We start from the raw sequence: 20,939 nt of genomic DNA, 5'->3' as shown, positions 1-20,939 counted from the left end.
TAAAGTACCTACAGATACTCTTCCATTTTTCACTAAAATTTGTATGGCCACCAATTATGCTTGCCATCATGTTATCCTTAGCTGACTTCTTTGCTAGATTGAATTTCCTAGTAAGTTCCTTCAATTTCTCCTTTCTTCCACAGCCATTTCTAACTAATTCTTTCCAACCTGCACCTCCTTCTTAGTCTCTTTACTTCTCTGTTATAATATAGTGGATCTTTACCATTCCTTATCACCTTTAAAGGTACAAACCTATTTTCACATTCTTTACATTTTTATTTACCATTTTCCAGCGATCATAGTTAGTTTAAAAACTCCCTCATGCCTGTTTTTTCAGCCATATGGTACTGCCTAATAGTCCGAATTTGAACAAAGCTGACGGTGAATATGAATGTTGGTGAATTATATCGCTCGGCTGAAAGTCAAGTGAAATTAATCAATGATATTTTAAAAACTGACAAACGTACAAATAAAAATTGGCGTGATGAAGTATTAGCTTCCGTTAATGTGATCAAGCAGACTCTTGACGTCTTCAATGAACAGTTAATGATCTTGACGAATGTATCTCTTAATCCAGCTAAGCAACCTGCTCTTTATTCGAATGCAGTACTGTGTAAGAAGCTTCCAATTATCTCAACTAAACGTGTGGTCATGGTTTCTCCTAAAAATGATGAAACAGTGAAAGACTCCAAACAAACTTTTAAAATTTTACAAACCACAACAAATACCAGGTACATGAAGGTTGGAGTAAATAGAGTTAAGAAAGTATGCAATAAAAGTGTGATCGTTGAACTACGAAGTGAAGATGAATACAAGACTATGGTAAATACGATAGAAGCCAGCCCTCATCTAAAAGCTACAATTCCACACAAGAAAAATCCTAGAGTAATAAATCATGGAATAGAGGTTAGTTTTCCTGAGAACAAGTTAGTAGAATCAATCATAGAGCAAAATCCAGCTGTGAAACTAGCTTTGACAGATACGAGTACTGAAATACAAAAGCGTTTCGTGAAGATATCTCGAGATGGCAGCACAAAGTACGCAGTTGTAAAAGTTAGCCCTGCCATTTTTCGGGCTTTACAAAATTGTGACAAATTGACCGTCATTCGTTGCTGTAAGTGCTTAGGATTTGGCCATTTCTCCTCGAACTGTAATAAACTGCAGATCTGTTCGCACTGTTCTCAGGCACATAATGCCCATGAATGTTCAAAAATGAATACTGAATGCATAAATTGCAAGTCTCAAAACGAGAGAAACCGCACAAGACGTCAGTATGAATGCCTTAACATTCAACACCCAGCAACATCTGTAGAGTGTCCTATCTACAAGAAGGTATTTAATATAATCAAATCTAAAATTAATTATGGCTGAACTTATAATATATCAACAAAATCTGCACAAGTCTCTCGTTCGAACGCAGGAACTTATATCCAATTTCGAGCTAAATGGCAGAACAATCTTATGCATACAAGAACCAAATGTCAGGCACAATAAAGTTACGGGATTTGGACAAGGCTTTCTTATTCATACATCAAGAAGACTACATGTTTGAAAAAAATCCGGGCGGAAATTGTCTCAGAATGTCTTGTTGTTGTCACAGTTCTGCTTAGCTGATAGAGTGGTTGTATGTACAACCATTGGCCAATGGGAGCTTTACATATGTAATGTTTACTTTGACTCTAAACGCAATATTTCTGAAGATATAAATGCTCTCCAACTAATACATAATGAGCTAAAAGAGAAGCCATTACTTACAACAGAAGATATTAATGTGAAACACAGGTTCTGGGGCAGCCTTTTCGATGACACACGAGGCAAATTATTCCATGATTTCTGCTGTGCCTGCAACTTTTGTTAAATACAGGTGATATACCTACACATATGCGCAGAAATTCTCAGAGCTTTTTAGACATTAGTGTGTGTAACTCCTCACTCCTTCCTTTTATGTGCGACTGGAAAGTAAGCGACCTGCCAACATTCTCCGACCATTCTCTAATTATAATAAGTATGAAGTCTACGGCCAGTTCACCTGTAGTGAACGTCTCTCATTACCTAACCAGAAAATACAAGACCAAAAACATCAAATGGGCTCACTTTCAACAGGATGCTAAAAGAAGTTTACTTAGAATATCAAAAGATATAGAATTGTGCAATACTGCAGAAAACCTAGAAAAAGCTACAGACGAACTAACTCATGTCATAATCAAAATTTCTGAAGCAAATCTACCAAAAAGATATCAGAAACCACCTAAAAATTTCTGGTGGAACGAAGAGCTAACAGTCATGCATAAACGTGTTCTTGCTTGTCACAGACATTACAAACGAAGTCGTCGTCCTCTTCTCCGTCAGCAATGTGAAGAAATATATCTGGTAGTTAAGGAAGAGTACAAGAATTTGATAATAAGAAGGAAATCAGAAAAATGGAAAGAATTGTGCTCACTGCCTAGAAATGTAATCCTTGGGGTGTTGTTTGCAAATTAACAAGAAAACCTGAAAACTTGAATAATACTATTTGCTCAATTGATTTAAACACCGGTTTTACAAAATCTTTCTCTGACATTGCTGATGTTCTTATCAACTCTTTCTTCTCGAATGAAGACGACGATACAGAAACGCAAAAGGCCATTAGATTATTTTGCACCCTTCTTCCTAATACTGCAGATGATGTGCTTTTTACCTGCCAAGAAGTTGAACGAATAATACTCTCACAAAATGACAAGAAAGCACCAGGCTGGAATAGACTATCAGCAAACATTATCAAAAATATCCACTTGTGTTTTCCTTCCCTGTTTGTCACCCTTTTTAATAAGTGCTTGGTGTTCAGCCTCTTCCCTACATCTTGGAAAATTGCAATTGTTAAAATAATCCCTAAAGGCATTATTTCAAGAATGTTCACTGCCAAATCTTTTAGGCCTATTTGCCTTCTTTCAGTTCTGGGGAAGATTTTTGAGAAGTTAATAATCGATCGGGTCATGTACCACTTATATAGCAACTATCATTTAAGTCAATGCCAGTGCGGATTTACTCCACAAAAATCGACAGAAGATGCTGTTCTTAGTGTAGTAGAATGGGCTGAGACTGTTTTCTCCTTGCATGAAGTAGCTATTCTAATATCACTGGATATCTCCAGTGCATTCGATAATGCCTGGTGGCCAAAAGTTCTGACTCAGTTGAAAAAGCTCTGTCCCAAAAATTTATATAAATTAATAATCTTATTTCCAAAATCGGAAAGTTAAACTTCAAGTCGGATCAGCAGTCTCTTCAAAGATCTGAACAGGGGTTGCCCACAAGGATCTAGTTGTAGTCCTGGTTTCTGGAACATTTTATACGATGACCTTCTAACTTTACGTCTTCCTGTTGGTTGTAAAGTTGTGGCCTACGTTGATGACGTCCTTCTTTTAATTAAAGCATATAATGTGTGGGATCAGAGAGTATGAGCAAATCTGTCTCTTGACATTTTATTCACTTGCGGTTGTGATAATAAATTACAATTTAATCCCCAGAAAATGAAGCCCATGCTTGTTACAAGGATAAGGAAACTAAGAGAGCCTAAAATTAAAATGAATGGACAAAATATCACTATGAAAAATCATATTCTTTATCTGGGAGTTGTGCTCGACAAGAAGTTAACCTTCAGGGCCCATTTCAACAAACTACAACAAAAAAGGCAGTAAGTTTATGCAAGGTCTAGCTATTTCCTGCAGACCTTTTTGGGGACTAAATTCAGAGGTACTAAGAATTATTTATGATACAGCGTTTGTACCTCTGATATTGTATTATGTTTCCTCTTTTCGAATGACACTTGAGAAGAAATGGGCCCAGCATAAATTGATGCAAATTCAGAGAGGATTTGCTCTTCGTATTTCCTGTGCTTACCGCACCACCTGTACTGATGCAGCTCTTCTTATTGCAGGCACTGAGCCACTATTTCTGATGGTGATAGCAAAAGCTGAAATCACTTTTTTGAAGAAAAACAAAGTATCATCAATGCCCATTCTGAATACCACTCAAGAGCAACCTTGTCATTTTCTACAATCTGATCACCCAAGCCTCTTCAAAAACTTCATTTATGAAAATTGTTCAATTACCCATGACTGCTTTATTTACACAGATGGATCTTGCATACCAAGTACAGATGAACAGGACAGTTGGATGCGCCTTCGTTGTTCATGAAAACGATTCTGAGGTTTTCTCATCCCAGTACAAACTCTCTTCCACATGCTCTATTTTCCAGGCTGAACAGTGGGCAATCAAATCTGCAATCGAATGGTGCAATTCTAACAATAAGAAATCTTGGTTATTAAGTGATTTGCAAGCTGCGTTGAATGCGATAAATAATAAATATAATCTGAATCCAATAGCTGTAGCTATTAGAACCAATGCTCAACAAAGTCCGCACATCTGTTTTGACTGGATTCACGGTCATTGTGAAATATCTGGAAACGAGAAAGCTGATCTTCTGGCAAAAGCAGCGGCTAGCTCTAATTTGGAAATTTCTTATGACAAAACGTCACCTAGCTATGCTAAAAAAATCATAAAGAAGCAAGTAAGCCTTCAATGGAACAACATTTGGACTTCTTCCACTAGAGGCCAAGTCACCAGAGAAATATTCTTCCCTGAGGATTTCAACCTCCTGCAAAGTAACGTGTGGTGCCAAGCTTTGAAATTACTCAATTTTTGACCGGTCATGGCAAATTTGGTTATTATTTTCATCGATTTGGAATCAATCGCCCTGATGGCTACGTGTGTGTTTGCAGATCCTCACAAACAGTGGACCACCTACTGTTTGAATGTGCTGCATTTGAAAGAAGAAGGCATGACTTGAACTCTCATTTGAATTATTGCAACATTGCATTATCAAAACCCCTGTATCATTTGTTTAAGAAGCCACGCTGTTACAAATATTTTATTAACTTCATGCACTTCATTTTCTGTCGATTAGATACATGAATTCATTTTCATTGTAAAACTGAATATGTATTTTAACTATAACCCTAGTATACTATGTACAATAGGGTTCCAAACTGCTTTGGATATTCAATAATAATAATAATAATAATAATAATAATAATAATAATAATAATAATAATAATAATAATAATAATAATAATAATAATAATAATAATTGTACCGGGCGGTGCACCTCCACGCCGCTAGTTCAAATATTGCGCCAGTTGAAACTCTTCTACAGGAGAAAGCCTGAATTTAAAAAAAACTGTATTAACTAAACAGTTTCTCCGAAGATGGCTCTGTGTGAATTTTGATGTGTTTTGTTTGTAATTGATCATAGGTACGAGAACAGCTGGAACCACAACTTTCATCTTCTTATCATGCCCCGACGGGCAACATAAAACACCATTCCTCAATACATAAGAGACTACATGTTCCCCCGAAGAAAGGGTTTCCATGATAGGGGCCAGCGTCTATCTTCACGTTGATATTTTTCAATATCCCTAAACAACATGGGAGCATCCGTTAGAATGGCATTAACGTCAGGAAGTATGGACTCGGGAGGTGAAGAACTATCAACCTGTTCAGGTGTCTCTATATCATTGGCAAACATACGGCTTAGACCATCTGATCAAGAAGTGTGGACGTTCTCTACCAGATGTCTCTACTAAAAACTATGATTACGCACTCTGGTGCAAAGGAACAAACTTTCTTGAAGAAATTTTGTATTCATAAGTTTTGTCTTTACTACATTTTATTCTTTTATTTTTTGGGTTGGCAATATTAATCTTTCTGTCCGCCAGTTTTGAACTCAGCCAATCCCGAATTTCTTTAATTAATTTTTGACCAATAGTGTATGTCTTCTTCGATATAGATATGTAGCTCTAAGCTATCCAATAAAGTTGAGGGGGTGTGTCTATTCATTTTTGAAAGGTCTCGAATTTTCCACGAGGGTATAAAAACTGCTGATTTTCTTGTCTCGGGGCCACTTCAGTAACATCTAACTTAGTGTGTGGATATGTAGCAGGGGGCGGGAAGCGCCTCTTTCTTCAAGCAGCAGCTCTTCAACAAGGTAATGGCCTGTTAACATCTTTATTTCTCGCTAGCTCAGCAGTTTAACTCTCGGGGAGGGTTCGAAACCTTTTAATATGTAACCTACCACTTTAAAATGTAAATTCCTCTTCTGTCTATGTAAACATTTTCCGTTCCTCTTATATGCCTGACATCAAATTGAAAGGCAGAAATTCTGATGGCCCAGCGGGCTATGCGACCAGTACAACGCGCGGCCTAGCTAAGACCCAGCTTAAGGCTTGGTTATCAGTCTCCAAGTCGAACTTGACATGTTCCAGATAGAGGCGGAACTTTTCTAGAGCAAACAAGACAGCCAAACCCTCAAGTTCATAGATGGAATACTTGGATTCTTGGGCCGATAGTGTCCTAGATGCATAGGCGATGGGTCGCCTCCCTAGTTCAGTCTCTTGAAGAAGGACACTTTCCCGACATGTCTAACGATGGAATCCCCCATGACCAGAGCCTCAACCCTACCAAAATCATTTGATCCCCTCCCCTCCTGGTCGGTCCTATCTTTCCTGACAGCTGCAGAAGCTACTTGCTCCTCCCTGTTCTCCACCCCATGACCCTTTTTCACCTGTCTTTTCCTATCCACTACTCTACACATCCCTTTCCTACCTCTTCCCTTTCTCCTACTTCCACACTTCGACAACAGTTCCTTGTTCCTCATCTTTTCTCGGTTGTTCTACCTGCAGTGACTCGTACCGATTTCTCACCGACACCTGTCCTGAATTCTGATCCTGAATGGAGCCCCTTAGCCTGCGATCTCCTTCCCCTTAAAACATTAGACCACCTGTCCTCTACAATTCCTCCCTTTCCTTCCCATCCCTCTATTATACCTACTGTATCCTGTACATTGTTTGAGGGAGGCCTACTTTCCTTCCTGTCCTCTGAGAGGATCCTAATTATCCCCCTCAAGCTCTCCAACTCCTCCCTCATACTCCTTAATGCCTGGCCACATCCACAGTTCCTACACTCGTACACCTTAGCCATTCTTTACTAAATAATGAAAAGAAAAGGAAAAATAAGATAACTTATTCTGTGCAAAATAAAAATGAAAGGAAAGAAATATTCTTTAGGTTAGTTCACAAAGATCACAGGACAATAAGCTAATTAATATAGGCTACTACTATACTACAATACTAGTTAATTGTACGATTTTTTATTCCTACAACACGCTAACAGGATGAAATTTGCTATTAATTACTGGAAACAGAGAATAACTGAAAAGTTGTTATGTGATTATTACAGATGATGGATTACTATTATTTTCCCTAATGATAGATAATTTTCTTTGCTTGATTAGTGTATTCTATTTTTTTTTCTTTTATGTCATATATCATAGATATTTCGGGTAGAGTTCCTTACAATATCAAACAGGCTATATGCCTGCTGTGTTGGATTAAATTCAGATAATTAGTAACGTTCTATGCATGTGGCATGGATAATTTCAGTAACTATAAGATGTGCAGCGACAATGTGTCCACCGTCAGGTCATAATAGGATCATTTAAACTGGGAAGAAGGCAAGTTCGGGAACATCATGGGATCGAACCAAGGATATGCAAGGTGAATGGCTTGAAATGCCAGTAAGATGATTTTGGGCCAAATGTTTGTATTTAAGCGAGAAATGCTGTATTATTGCTGGGAGCCATGATTGTATAGATGATATAATTAGCCAGCTGAAGAGTTGCTTAAGAAAGTAGCAGCTGAGCAAAGATGTGTGAAAGAATTTGTTTCCTCGTTCATGAGAAGTATTGCAGACGGAAGGCCTGACCAATGGGTATAAGCTCCCCAGCGTGTTGGCCCGCTTGACAGCCAAATGAACATGGCAGCTCTAACATTGTGTGATGTATAGTTGTCTCTTAAAATAGTGTTTGTGGCAGGTAATTAAAGGAATTTGAAGGTTTCCTACATTAAAGTAGTGTACATTTCCGAGCGACAATTAAAAGGAAAAATCAGGTACTGCTGTCTAACCTTTAAAGTGCTGTGTAATTATATAATTTTGTATTCTCGCTTTGTGGTAGTGTTAATTGTAGGCTATGTCACAGAACAAACAAAAGAATACGAACAAGAACAGCAGCATGATGGATACCCAGGGTCAGTTAAAGTGTTTTGAAGTGGACAAAACTAACATATGAGTAGCTGAAAGTGGACTTGACAATCTAGAATCAACTATTCGTGAAATACTTGTATCCTTGAGTGACTAATCGATAAAGTAATTGATAAGCTTAAGGACAGCATTGACTTCAATACAAAGATTATAGAAGATCTTAGAAAGGAAGTAAATGAAAAAGATACAAAAATAAAAGAACTGCAACTAGAACTTGAAACTATGAAATCCAACTCTTGAGACAAGATTGGTCAACTTAATCAGTACTTACGACATAATAACGTTGAATTTCAGGGTGTGTCAGAGCTACAGAGTGAAGATGTACTCGTATATAAATTAGTCACGGATATTGGGTCAGCAGTTTGCTGTGTAATCAATAAAACAGACACTGACATTGCTCATAGAATTCCAACATCACCAAATAAATGTCTGCCTAGACCTATCGTGCTTAAGGTTGTGAATAGATGGAAGAAGCATGATCTTATGGTTGCAAAGAAAAATGTTAGGCAACTTTCATCCACTGCACTTAATATTAATGCCACTAACCATACTATTTATATCAATGACCACCTAACAGCTAAATCTAAAGGTCTTCTTGAGAGAGCTAAAGACCTTAGAGCAAAAGTCTTCAAGTATGTGTGGTCAAGGGAAGGGAGAATTTTTGTAAGGAGAAATGATACTTCTAGCATTATTCATATCAGAAATACAGATGATGTCTTAGCTCTCTCTTCCTCTTACGTAGGTTATTTACTTGTAGGTACCAGAATAATCAACGTTATTCTTTATGGAAGGTTCTGAATTCCAACTAAGGGAATTACAGGAGCTTACTAACAATGATGGAATTAGAATTCTATACATCAACTCCCAAAGCATTCGTAATAAGTGGAGTAATTTACTTTATACAATACAGGGAGCACAATATCCTGAAATTATTACAATTGTTGAAACATGGGTTTCTCCTGAGGAAGAAAAATATTTTAATCTGAATGGATATGATGGTCTCTTTCGCTCTAGATCACATAATAGGGGTGGTGGAATTGTCATTTATATAAAGGAACCGTATAAGGCTAATGTATTATTATCTATATCCAGTTCATATAGTATATTATTAATCAAGATAAAGGATTTTGTGAATGACATTCGCTTAGTGGCAGTATATAACCCTCAAATACCTCCAAATACCTTCTAAACATTTTAGAAATTTTTTGGAATAAAGGTGGTAAAACCTTTTGTATTACTTAATATAAATAAATTAGAACAGAGTCATATATCTACTGAGCTTCAGAATCTGTGTGTATTATAATCAGAGTTCATGTAACACTGTCTTTCCTACTAGAATTTCATTGACAACTAATACACTTATAGATCATTTTTATGTAAACAGAGTCTCCAAATATAAAACATAATAAATGATCTGAGTGATCACAATTTACTAATCTTGGATATTAATATTACACCCAAAATGAATACACAAAGAAATTATGTAATGCAACCTACAAAATACCATGTCCCATCTATGGAGAAATACATGTCTCAAACATCATTAACTATAAATGATGATGACAGCTCACCCATCATAACAAATAAATTAATTATTTTAAAGAAAGTACTGCTTTAGTTAAAAATGAAAGTCCTAACCTAAATAAGAAAGTTAAACCCTTTTGTCCGTGGTTTACTTCAGACTGCTAATTTAGTCAGACAGGGAAAAAAAAGAAAAAATAAATTAAAAGACTACAGATGAGATTTTGTATGGAATGTAGCTATATTTCACAGCAGTTAATTCAAGACTATAAAGACATACGTAACAGAGTCACTTCTTCTTGCTAATTGCTTTACGTCGCACCGACACAGATAGGTCTTATGACGACGATGGGACAGGGAAGGGCTAGGAGTTGGAAGGAAGCGGCCGTGGCCTTAATTAAGGTACAGCCCCAGCATTTTCCTGGTGTGAAAATGGGAAACCACAGAAAACCATTTTCAGGGCTGCCGACAGTGGGGTTCGAACCTACTATCTCCCGAATACTGGACACTGGCCGCACTTAAGCGACTGCAGCTATCGAACTCGGTAACAGAGTCACTAGAATGAAAAGAGATCTAGAAAATAATTATTATATCAATAGGTTAAACAGCACAAATAATCAGTGGAAAGTTATAAATAATATTTAAATAACTAATAACTGTAATAACAAAGAAATACAACTGAAAGTAAATGATAAGTTGGTGACTGATTCTAGTCAACTTTCTACCATATTTAATGACTATTTCACTGATGTGGGTCTGTCTTCAGCTAAGAACATTCCTCAGTCTAAATACCCTCACCTTGAACCTGGTCTATCTAATTCCTTATTTTTAACCCCTACTCATGAAAGCAAAATTGAACAAATAATTAATAATCTTAAAAACAGTTATAGTGTTGACTGTTTTGGTATTAGTAATATTCTTATAAAGAGACTCTCTAAATTTATTATACCTCACATCACAAAATTGGTTAACAAATTTCTATCAGGGTAAAGTACCACCTAAATTTAAAATTGCCAGAGTTGTACCAGTCTATAAAGGCATGGATAAATTTAATGTAATTACAGACCAATTTCGGTATTACCTCCTTTATCTAAGATTGTAGAACAAGTGGTTAAAAAAGATCAGATTTTTCGTTAAATAATAAATATTTTTATCAATTTCAGTATGGTTTCCTACCTCACTCGAGTACCATTAATGCTATTGAGGATATTATTATTAAACTAAAACAAGCTTTAGACTCAGGTATGTTAGCAGCTGGTTTATATATAGATCTTAAAAGGCTTTTGACACAGTTGATCTTAAAATCCTATTACATAAATTAGAAGTAGCAGGCATTAGAGGTATTGCATTGGATTGGTTTCTTGATTGCCTCTGTAATAGGGAGCAGTTTTAACATGTAATAATACTCAGAGTAATGTAAAGGTGATCTCAATTGGTGTGCCTCAGGGTTCTGTGGTGGAGCCTTTATTGTTTCTTATCTTCATTAATGATACTGGTCACCTTAAGTTAAATGGAAGACTATCAACTTTTGCTGATGACACTAATATTTTTTATGCAGGCTCTAGCAATCATGAACTCAAACAAAATATGCAACAGGATATTCTATTACTTGAAACGTGGCTTAATTCCAACCGATTAACTATACATCCAACAAAAACAAACTACATAATTTTTCACAAACCTTTATATGTATTAAATTTGGATAAAAATCTGCTTTTCTTCAATCATAGAGTAATGAAAGTGCACAGTACTAAATTCTTAGGACTGACTATAGATGAAAATCTGTCATGGTGTAATCATGTGGAGACTACTTGTAATAAAATTATCCCTGTGATTGGTATCCTCAGTAGATTGAGATATAAATTCTCTTTTGGGTTGTTGAGGGGTATTTACTATGATCTTATTGAAAGCAACATCTCTTATACGATACATGTCTTGGGCATGCTGTAATAAAGAATTATTTGGGAAGGTAGAGGTCCTTAGAAAGAGAGCACTAAAAATAATTTTCAAACTGACCATTCTGACACTGGCTAAAGATCTGTATAAACACTGTAATATATTATCACTTCCAAACCTCTGCATAAAGGCTTCTATAATTATTATCTATAAAATTCAAAATAAATTAGTCGACTTGAACACACCAATTCACAGATTCATTATTATGAAACAAGAATTATTGATAATATTCACTACAGTCAGATTCATTCTACTTGTTATGGTCAATATTCTCTTTAGGATTTTTCTGTAATTATGTATAACTCACTTCCAAAAAATATATAAATTTTACCAACTTTATCTGTTTTCAAGAGCAATGCAACTAAATACTTAAAGTAGTATGGTAATTATGTTCAGAAAGCTTTGTCCTATCTTATCTATTACATCATGTTAAATTATATATTTACTGTATTTTATTTTGTAATTACATTGTGAATACAGCTGCCATTGTAATTTATTTGTATTGCACCAAGAAGAGCCTTGGCTCAGGTGCCTATATTGAAATGAAATAAATTTTTAAAAGTGCTAGCTCCCCTCATGCCAAGTGAAAGTGGATTTACAGAGATTCCATTATGTGTTCCAAGAGCTCTGCACCTCCTTACTTGTTAGATAATGTTTTGCGTTCCAAACAGCTGATCGACCTAACCACGTGGAGAAAGAGAGATGGACAACTGTGTCTGTTTTAGAAGCAAGCCTACGAGGCCTGCCAAAGTCGGGTTCGATCCCTGGTATCTCTATTATTTTACATGCTTGTCCGTATGTGTTTTTATCCACAGGTTGGTTCTATTTGTGTGAGAGTACCTGTTTATTTTTGTGTGTCTCGTGTTGTGTAAATTTGGGATATTTAGCTCGATAGCTAATTTGCATATGAGTGCGGACTCATACAGTAGAATCAGTGCTTTATTTTGGAGGCAATGTTTAGGAACTACCCTGCACCAGCGTGGTTTATTATTTGTATCTGAATATGTCGGAGTGTAAATATAGGTAGTCACTTATTTTTGTACTAGCGTATTAGTATTTCCGGAACATCATACAGATGATTAAGATTGATGCCCTAGGGCAAATGGACTTAGGAGCTTAGCTGGCGCAGCTACAAATTAATTCATAACACGAATCAAATCTCCATGTAAATAGATTTTGTAACATTATTTTACGGGCCGTTGCCTGCCTTTACTTTTCTTTGAATTTATTTTGTTGTTATGTATTTATTTAAAATTAAGAACTTCATTTTGGTCCGTATTGAATTTAGATTTACACTATAAATTGAGGATAGTTATGTCCACCTTTTCAATACAAAAGCAATGTGAGGTCATTAACACATCACATATTTATTACCTTTCAAACATTGGGACCGGTTTCGGCATTATTTGTATGCCATCATCAGCCATAGGAAACTTAGTGACAAGGCCTAAGTACAATATTAACATAACTTACAACATACATATATGTATATATAAAAATGAACATATTCTTACAATGACTATTAAAAAATTTTTGGTGTACACCATAAAACCTTATATTAAAATTGGTAGCATATTTTATGCGATATATTATGACTTTATACAATTATTTGACTAAAGTTAAAGCTTATTGTCAGTTTTTCTAAATATTACAAAATGTTAAAAGAGCATCCAGATAACAATTTTCAATCTTTAAAAACTTTTATAACTCCTAGGCGTTAAAGATAATAGTACATTTGTTTGGTCGATAGTACTAAATTGACATGCATTAAAATGAAATCGCCTACTGTCAGATGGGAAACAGTGACCTATTTGTACTAGGTATGGAGATAAGTTACATTATAAGTCTGTAGTAATTTTATAACTTGCGTTAATATAGTTTGGTTATTTAATAACAAGTCGAATAAAATGATAAAATTCGGCTGATATTTTAAACTTTAAAATATTAATTGTCCATTGTAGAGGTCCCTTTTTCAGTGAAGATATATAGTGAGCAAAGCAGTTCCTCTTAGAATCGATTGCAGATTCACTCTATTTTAGGTGGATTTTGGATTGAATAAATTTCTTATTTCGGAATGTAATGTCGTTGAGCAATGATCGTAATGTAATATTCCGTCATTTATGCTAATGTTCATAAAATGTAGATCGACTTGGTCGAAGTGGACTGGTGAACCAAATTTTCTTGGACCATAACATTCAAGGTCTTTGAGGTTCAAGAAATATCTCGATCCAAGACGGACCTAAGATTTGTATTTGTTTTTCGTGCGCGAGTCACATTTTTATGACCGATTCTGGGGTCAAAAATGCTAATTTTATGTTAGATTTCATTTTAGTATGAACCGTATTTATGTTTTGGACCAATAAATCCGTTCTACTCCTTTACATTTCTTATTTCAAAATATGCCTCCATATTTTCTGTCCATATACTAATTAGTATAAGTTTATTTAGAGATTTTCTTACGCCCATTTTTCGGACATCACCATGCGCTCTAACCCCTCCCCCCCGAGTTAGTCGGATTTAAGGACAGGATATGGTGCATATAGAGGTTGCCCAGTACATGGGGCCAATTTTATTGTGGGCAGAGGTTAGGATGTAGGTTCAAAGTCTGGGAGTGACCACAGCTGGTACCCAGAGGCAGACATTTGCAGTTGTGTGTTGGCAACATGACAGGTATTTAAATTTTGAAGTAGGTACAGATAATTTCGAACCTGGGTGCATTAAAATGACATAGTCTGATTTCTTGTTCGATGTTCAGACAGGGTCATAAACCTGGTAGCCTAACCTTTAAGACAAGTTGAGTCTAAAAGTCCTATGTACGAAAATACATGTGTTAGTATGCGAATATAAAAGGGCAAGGTTTCGATTGAAATTGTGTGTTTAGGAGTGATCAGTAAAGCCTAAATACATAAGATAACATTGGGTACAGATCGGCATTTAAATTTTGACCGCAGTTAGGAGATGGATGAGAAATATTGAGCCGATAAAGTAAGGCATGTCAAATTAATTGAATAACTCCACTCGAGTTTGAGAACAGTGAAATGATTTCTCAATATGAAATAAATGTGAACGATGCCATATCCTTCAGGTATGAATCTGTACAGATACAGCCTGGAATTTGTTTTGCATAACAAATTTGTATTCCCAGTAAGTTAGATAGTTGTTTTGTTCAGAGTAAGGTTAGATACACGAGATGACCCCAGTCTCATGTAAAATTATGTGGCGATAGTTACATCAATATTAAAGGTTAGGGGCAGACAAACCTCTGTTCGGAATATTCACCTCAAGTCGGAAATATGGTGTAAACATGGCCACATGCTGGTGTCTAGCACACAGCTTTGAGCCCAAAAAGTAGGACACTTAGAGATTTTGCATAACACATTAGAGGCTATAAAATTAGAAAAATTTTTCTAAATTATTTTGATACAATCGATTTTATATGATGTTAGTGCGATTTTAGCAAAACATAAATCTGGTTCAGTAGGAAACTTCTAGATGGCGAGTTATTGAGCCATATTGCTCTTTCTATGTGATTAACGTAAGGTAATAGAAGCCTGAATGTTAAAATCAGTAACAGTACATGGAGGTTTGATGTTACATATAGACCATTAGCCATGGAGAGCATGCCGCACTGCCATATTTTATACACAGACAATATGGCAGTGACGTTAGTCGATTTGTTGGCACGTATGAACTTAGCAGCTGAAGAAGCGGATAGGTGCGAACAGGAGCGTATGATGGAACTTACAAATAGAATGGACGAACAATTTAAGCAGGTCGCGGAAAACAGTCAAAAATTAAGTGAGGAGCTAAATGAGTGAATGAATAAGGTAGCCGAAAAGACAGAGGAGCTGAGCATGCAATTAAAACAGGCAGCAGGTGAATTAGAGGTAAAAATAGACCTGATCTTGGTACTTCGTAACATATTTATATTCACCTTTTAAGTTACTGTGTTCCTTATTACCTGCCTCGTTTCAGTGTATTATCTGAACGCTACAGTGTTTAGGCTACATTTTATTCATATATCCTGCTACGTCACAACTGGGAAACCATGGTGTGACTATGACTGACCCTCTAAATTGTACAGATCATATTAAGAATGTATGGCAAAGTTTTTGCTTCACTTCACCCACTGAAAAGAAACAAAGATGTCTTACCACTGGATGTGTGACAAAGACCAGTCCAACTTTAATCCTCATTACTGTGATGTAATCCTTACTGACACAACCAAGGAACAAGGAGTTAGAAAAAATAGAGGTGAAAGACGGATTTGTGGAATTTTGTCACAAGGAGAACTTCGTAGTGACTAACACCTGGTTCAAATAACCTCCACAAAGGCTGTAAACCTGGACATCACCCCTTCACAACGAAAGGAAGATAGTACAAAATTAATCAATTTTATCCTGATAAATCAGAGATTCCGTAACGTTATCACCAGTGCAAAAACTTATCCAGGTGCACATAAATTTTTTTATCATAGTCCTATAGCAGCTGCAAAGCTGAGGTTGAAAAAGAAGTTGCTAAACCAACAGGGAGATACACAACAATTATGAAATGACACCATGGAGACTTCTATAAGAAGGACTGTTAACGACCACCAACGTCAAATGGAGTGACCTTCAATAAATACAGATATAATTGTTTTCTGGAGAGATATCCCAAGAGCTCTGACAGACATAACTGACGATAACTAAGATGAAGAAGAAGAAGGAGGAGGAATGGATGACAGATGAAATCCTAGCTGATGAAATTAAGCCATTAATTAAAAGGTAAAAGCACACACTGTACACAATCAACTGAACTGGGAGATCAGAAGAAAGATATGAGACGTCAAAGAAAAGTGGATGGAGGATAAGTGTGAAGAGCCTGAAGCTCTACAACACAAACATGACAACTTCCATCTACATAAGAAGGTTAAAGACTAAATGGGCCAACAAGAACACAACCTCATACTCTCCTGGATTCAAGGGGAAAGATGCAGTGAATTCTTCAAAAAATTGCCTTTGATGATAGCAGAGAAGATCCTTCAGAAATTTTGTCCCAAGATATTAAGAAGTGAAGTGGAACATGTTATCGGGAAGATGAAGACTAATAAAAGACCTGGTCCAGACAATGTCTGCCTGGAGATTATCGAATTGATAGATGAAGAAAAGATGGACATTTTGGTTAACTGGGTTCGTTTCCTGGTTCATTTAACCTTCACTGATTTAATTCCTCTAGCTCAGGAGCTGGGAGTATGTGTGTATGTGCGCACTGTCTTCAACAATAGAATTCATCCTATATAGGAAGAACACGTACACGTCGCCCACGTATATCAAATTAAAAGATCTGTGCCAGGCCTCCCCAGAGGTTATACACCATGACCCAAGTATAATAGACCCATTACAATCTAGACTATAAATAATTGTATTCACACTAAGTAAAACAATAGTATAGGAGGTCTAAACATTAAAATATCTTCATAAATTAAGCTACATAGGCCTTACAGAAGTTGGAGAAAATAATAGTTCTGATCATATGCACAGTACAAATTAATCCTACAATGAACAACAACAGATTTTTAAATTTTTAAAAAACTATGTCCAACCCTTGTTGGTGTTAATCTAACTGAAGAACCTTTGTAGCAAAGAGTAGAAGAATAGTAAATTCTGTTCTTCCATGCCTCATAAATTTTTAGTGCAGTAGAAAGGTCATAAATTCTGAAACTTAAATGTTCTGTCTATCCCAAAGTGGGCTACAACTGGACATTTGCATGACTCATGGTCTAAGGAGTTATATCAGCAAGTGGAACAGCTTCTGTCTGAAGACTGGTAGAAAGAAACTTTTATTCTATCTTCTTTATCTTGTCATTCCTTCGAATCATACTTATTCTGATAACAACTGGTACGTGACACAATGGTCCATCATAATATTCAAGCTTTTTGATCTGCGCTTTGGAGGCACTGACAGGAATGGGGAGTTTACCGACTGAAGGTACCGTATAACCCGAATAAGACCCGCACCCTAAATTTGAGACGGCAAAATATGGAAAAAAAAATCAAATAACTTACATACCTAATTAATTTTCTTCAAATAAAGTTGGAATTCAAGAGGACAAAATGGGGCAAATATTCATTTATAGGAAGGGGAGTTAGGGATTGGAATAACTTACCAAGGAAGATGTTCAATAAATTTCCAATTTCTTTGAAATCATTTAGGAAAAGGCTAGGAAAGCAACAGATAGGGAATCTGCCACCTGGGCGACTGCCCTAAATGCAGATCAGTATTGATTGATTGACAAATAAAAATTCAAACAGCTTATCACAAAAATTGTAAATAAAATCGGTCCAATACTCAGATCATTCACAATTCACCGTCGTCATCTGAAGTTTCACCATAGGAACTTTCGTCACTGGCATCTTTCCATAAATAGTCGTCCTCACTACTGTCCACTGAATTTGAAATTCCACGTTTCCTAAAGATTTTGGACACTAGATCGTTGGGAATGCGTGTCAATGCGGTCTTGATCAAGCTGCACGTTAGTCCCACTTCAGGCCTCTTCACTCGTCCGGTTGGTGTTAACGCATGATCACCATCAGATATCCATTTGGCGTACAACTGTTTCATTGCAGTTTTGAAAAGCCAGTTCACTCACACATCCAACGGCTGTAGAACAGAAGTGAGTCCTCCGGGAATTATCGCAAGATCGGTTTTTCCTTTGTCGTCATATATTTTACAGCATTAGTTGTATGTCCTCGGTAACTGTCCAACACAAGCATGTTTCGTTTTTGTAACAAAGCTCCCGGGCGATGTTGCCAAACGCACTTCACCCAGTCCTCAACTAACGCACTGTCCATCCAGCCGGGCTCATGTGTTCTAACAATAACACGGGACGGCAAGTTTCCTTTTGGAAGTGTTTTCCTTCTCAGAACCACATATGGAGGGAGTTTGGTTCCATCCACTAATACGCACAATATTACCGTGCATCGTTGCTTTTCGTTACCACCCGTTCTGATGGTTACACTTTTAGAACCCTTCGTATCCACTGTATTTTCCAACGGCATTTCAAAATAGACAGTTGTCTGGTCAGCATTCCCAATTTGCGACAGCAAATAAGAATTTTGCTTCCTCAAATGAATAATATGATGCTGAAAGGCTGTTAATTTTTCTTCATACGCCCCAGGGAGACTATGTGAAATAGGCGTACATCTCCGAATGCACAATCCTTTACTCCGATAAAAGTTTAGGATCCATCCGCGGCTTGCAGTAAAACCCTGTGTTTTGAATTCTTTTGAGATGTCACATTTCACAAGAAACACCATATCCTAACTCACGTTTTTCTATCCCAAATTTGAGGAGTCGTTCTTCAATTTACGGAAACACTGCACTCCGTCTGTGGAACACTGTGATCGCCGTTACTTTTTAGAAGTTTTTCCTTCTTCTTCTTCTGCCAATTACGAATACACGATTCAACAATATCGTAATTTCTGCCAATGGCACGACTTCTGTATATTTCAGCTTCGCTTACAACTATAAGTTTCTCACACACAGTAAATGACCGCAAATGCAGTTTTGAATCCATTGCTTATTATCGAGACAGCACTTTCACGGGACAGATACGGAACTCGAATGTGAGCGAGGCAGACTTCCGTAACCAACAGTCTTGACTCTTGCAAAGTACGATATTCCGCAAGATCAGCTATTCGCGCACCCAGCATGCCAGCAACACTTGTGAAACAAATGATGATCGAGCATCCGCAGCAGCAGCTTTCATATCTACCGCATATTTATGATTTACCATATTTCATTACCTTACATTTCACATTTACATGCCACCGTAACCGTATTGAGAAAAAAATCGATCTTGTTTTCTAGAATGCAACTAAAACACAATAAGACCTGAATGCCCGTTTACATGTGGTATATTGAGTACAGTAACTGTATTCAAATCTATTTCAATACTCCATGTAAATGTAGTAAATATTTACGAGAATGAAAAGTTTGAATACGACCCACACTCAAGATTTAGAACCAATATTTTGGGGAAAAAAAGTGCGGGTGGTATTCGGGATTATATGGTAACCCTGCAGAGCAGTTATCACTCTTGTCTGTGGCCAGGTCATACAAGCATTGGAACTTGGCACTGGTAGATCACAAGCATAGTACTGTTATTGAAAAGTTAGAATCTGTGCTGCTTTTCATATGATTTCTCCATTTATCTAAACCACTTACATGGCTGGTCAGTAAAAAACAGTCTCCTCATAAATGAAATATTATCCATGCCACAGCCTATATTTGGATGTTATTTATGAGGTTAAGCTGAAGTGAAATAACCACATGGTTACAGTTAATATGACTCATTAGTCCACTGATACACGATTATTTTGCTTGACTAAACGCCGCTGACTGTGACCATTTCTTTATATTTTAGGTTATGAATATTGCAACCAAGAACACTAAGGCTTACATTTTAAATTCCTACTTTAAACTGAAATCTTACTTTTATGATGCACTTATGTATGTTCATGCTCCTGAAGGAAGAAAAAATCATGTTTAACTCTTTTCGTCATATAGACGACAGGTTGAGCAAGATATTAGAATCATTCCGTATTGACGGTTTTCACTTTACAATGGCGAAAAATGAGAGTATCCTCCTATTCAATACATCATATATTCTGTCATTAGACGGAGTAAACAAATTCAGACATGTTTCGGCTCGCTTGAGCAATCTTCAGTGAAAAAATTAGGGGGGTTGGAATAATTTACATAATATAAGTTGAAAAAATGCTAAAAAACATAATGAAACAGCAAATGAAAAAACAAACAAAAGAGAGCCTAGACGGAAACAAATTTAGCACAAATATACAATATTTACATCAATATGCAGAGCAAAAAACAACTTATTGCGACAAAATTCAGTGAAACATGTGTTAATTTGAAACAATAATTGATACTAAAAACTGCGTTAACCTAAGAAATAAGGGAATGAGAAAACAAATGATGCAGATGGAAATGAATAATAGTAGCACATGGTGAGGTTGTGGACCTCATAGTTTACAAATTTTGGTTTATAAAAATGACAAAACAGTTTGAAATTGCTGTCAAAATCATCCTAGTGGAAACCCATCACATCAAATTGGTCAGGAGGAGAGCAGGAGCAGACATTTTTGAGAGAAACCAAGCCTGAATTAACCTGCAGGCGAAAAGCCTATGACAAGGAGAAAAAACACCATGAAATTTAAGGCTTTAGAAATAGCAGCATTCTCAATATCTTCTCAATCTAGCGGTACCTTTCTTCATTATTGTTTCATAATGTTGGCTGGTGTTTTGCCTTATTATAGAGGGGTCGGAAG

The 20,939-nt window shown here is 36.4% G+C and overlaps 1 protein-coding gene across 3 annotated transcripts in view; it reads right to left on the bottom strand.

The window, feature by feature from the left end:
• LOC136871943 (protein bric-a-brac 2) overlaps positions 1 to 20,939 on the bottom strand; it is a 305,261-nt gene that overhangs the window by 13,598 nt on the left and 270,724 nt on the right. The gene's annotated exons all lie outside the window — the stretch shown is intronic.

Source organism: Anabrus simplex, chromosome 4, assembly GCF_040414725.1.
Source record: "Anabrus simplex isolate iqAnaSimp1 chromosome 4, ASM4041472v1, whole genome shotgun sequence".
Lineage (NCBI taxonomy): Eukaryota > Metazoa > Arthropoda > Insecta > Orthoptera > Tettigoniidae > Anabrus > Anabrus simplex.
Note: the sequence above shows the minus strand (reverse complement) of the source record. Positions and strands in the feature narration are given on the sequence as shown.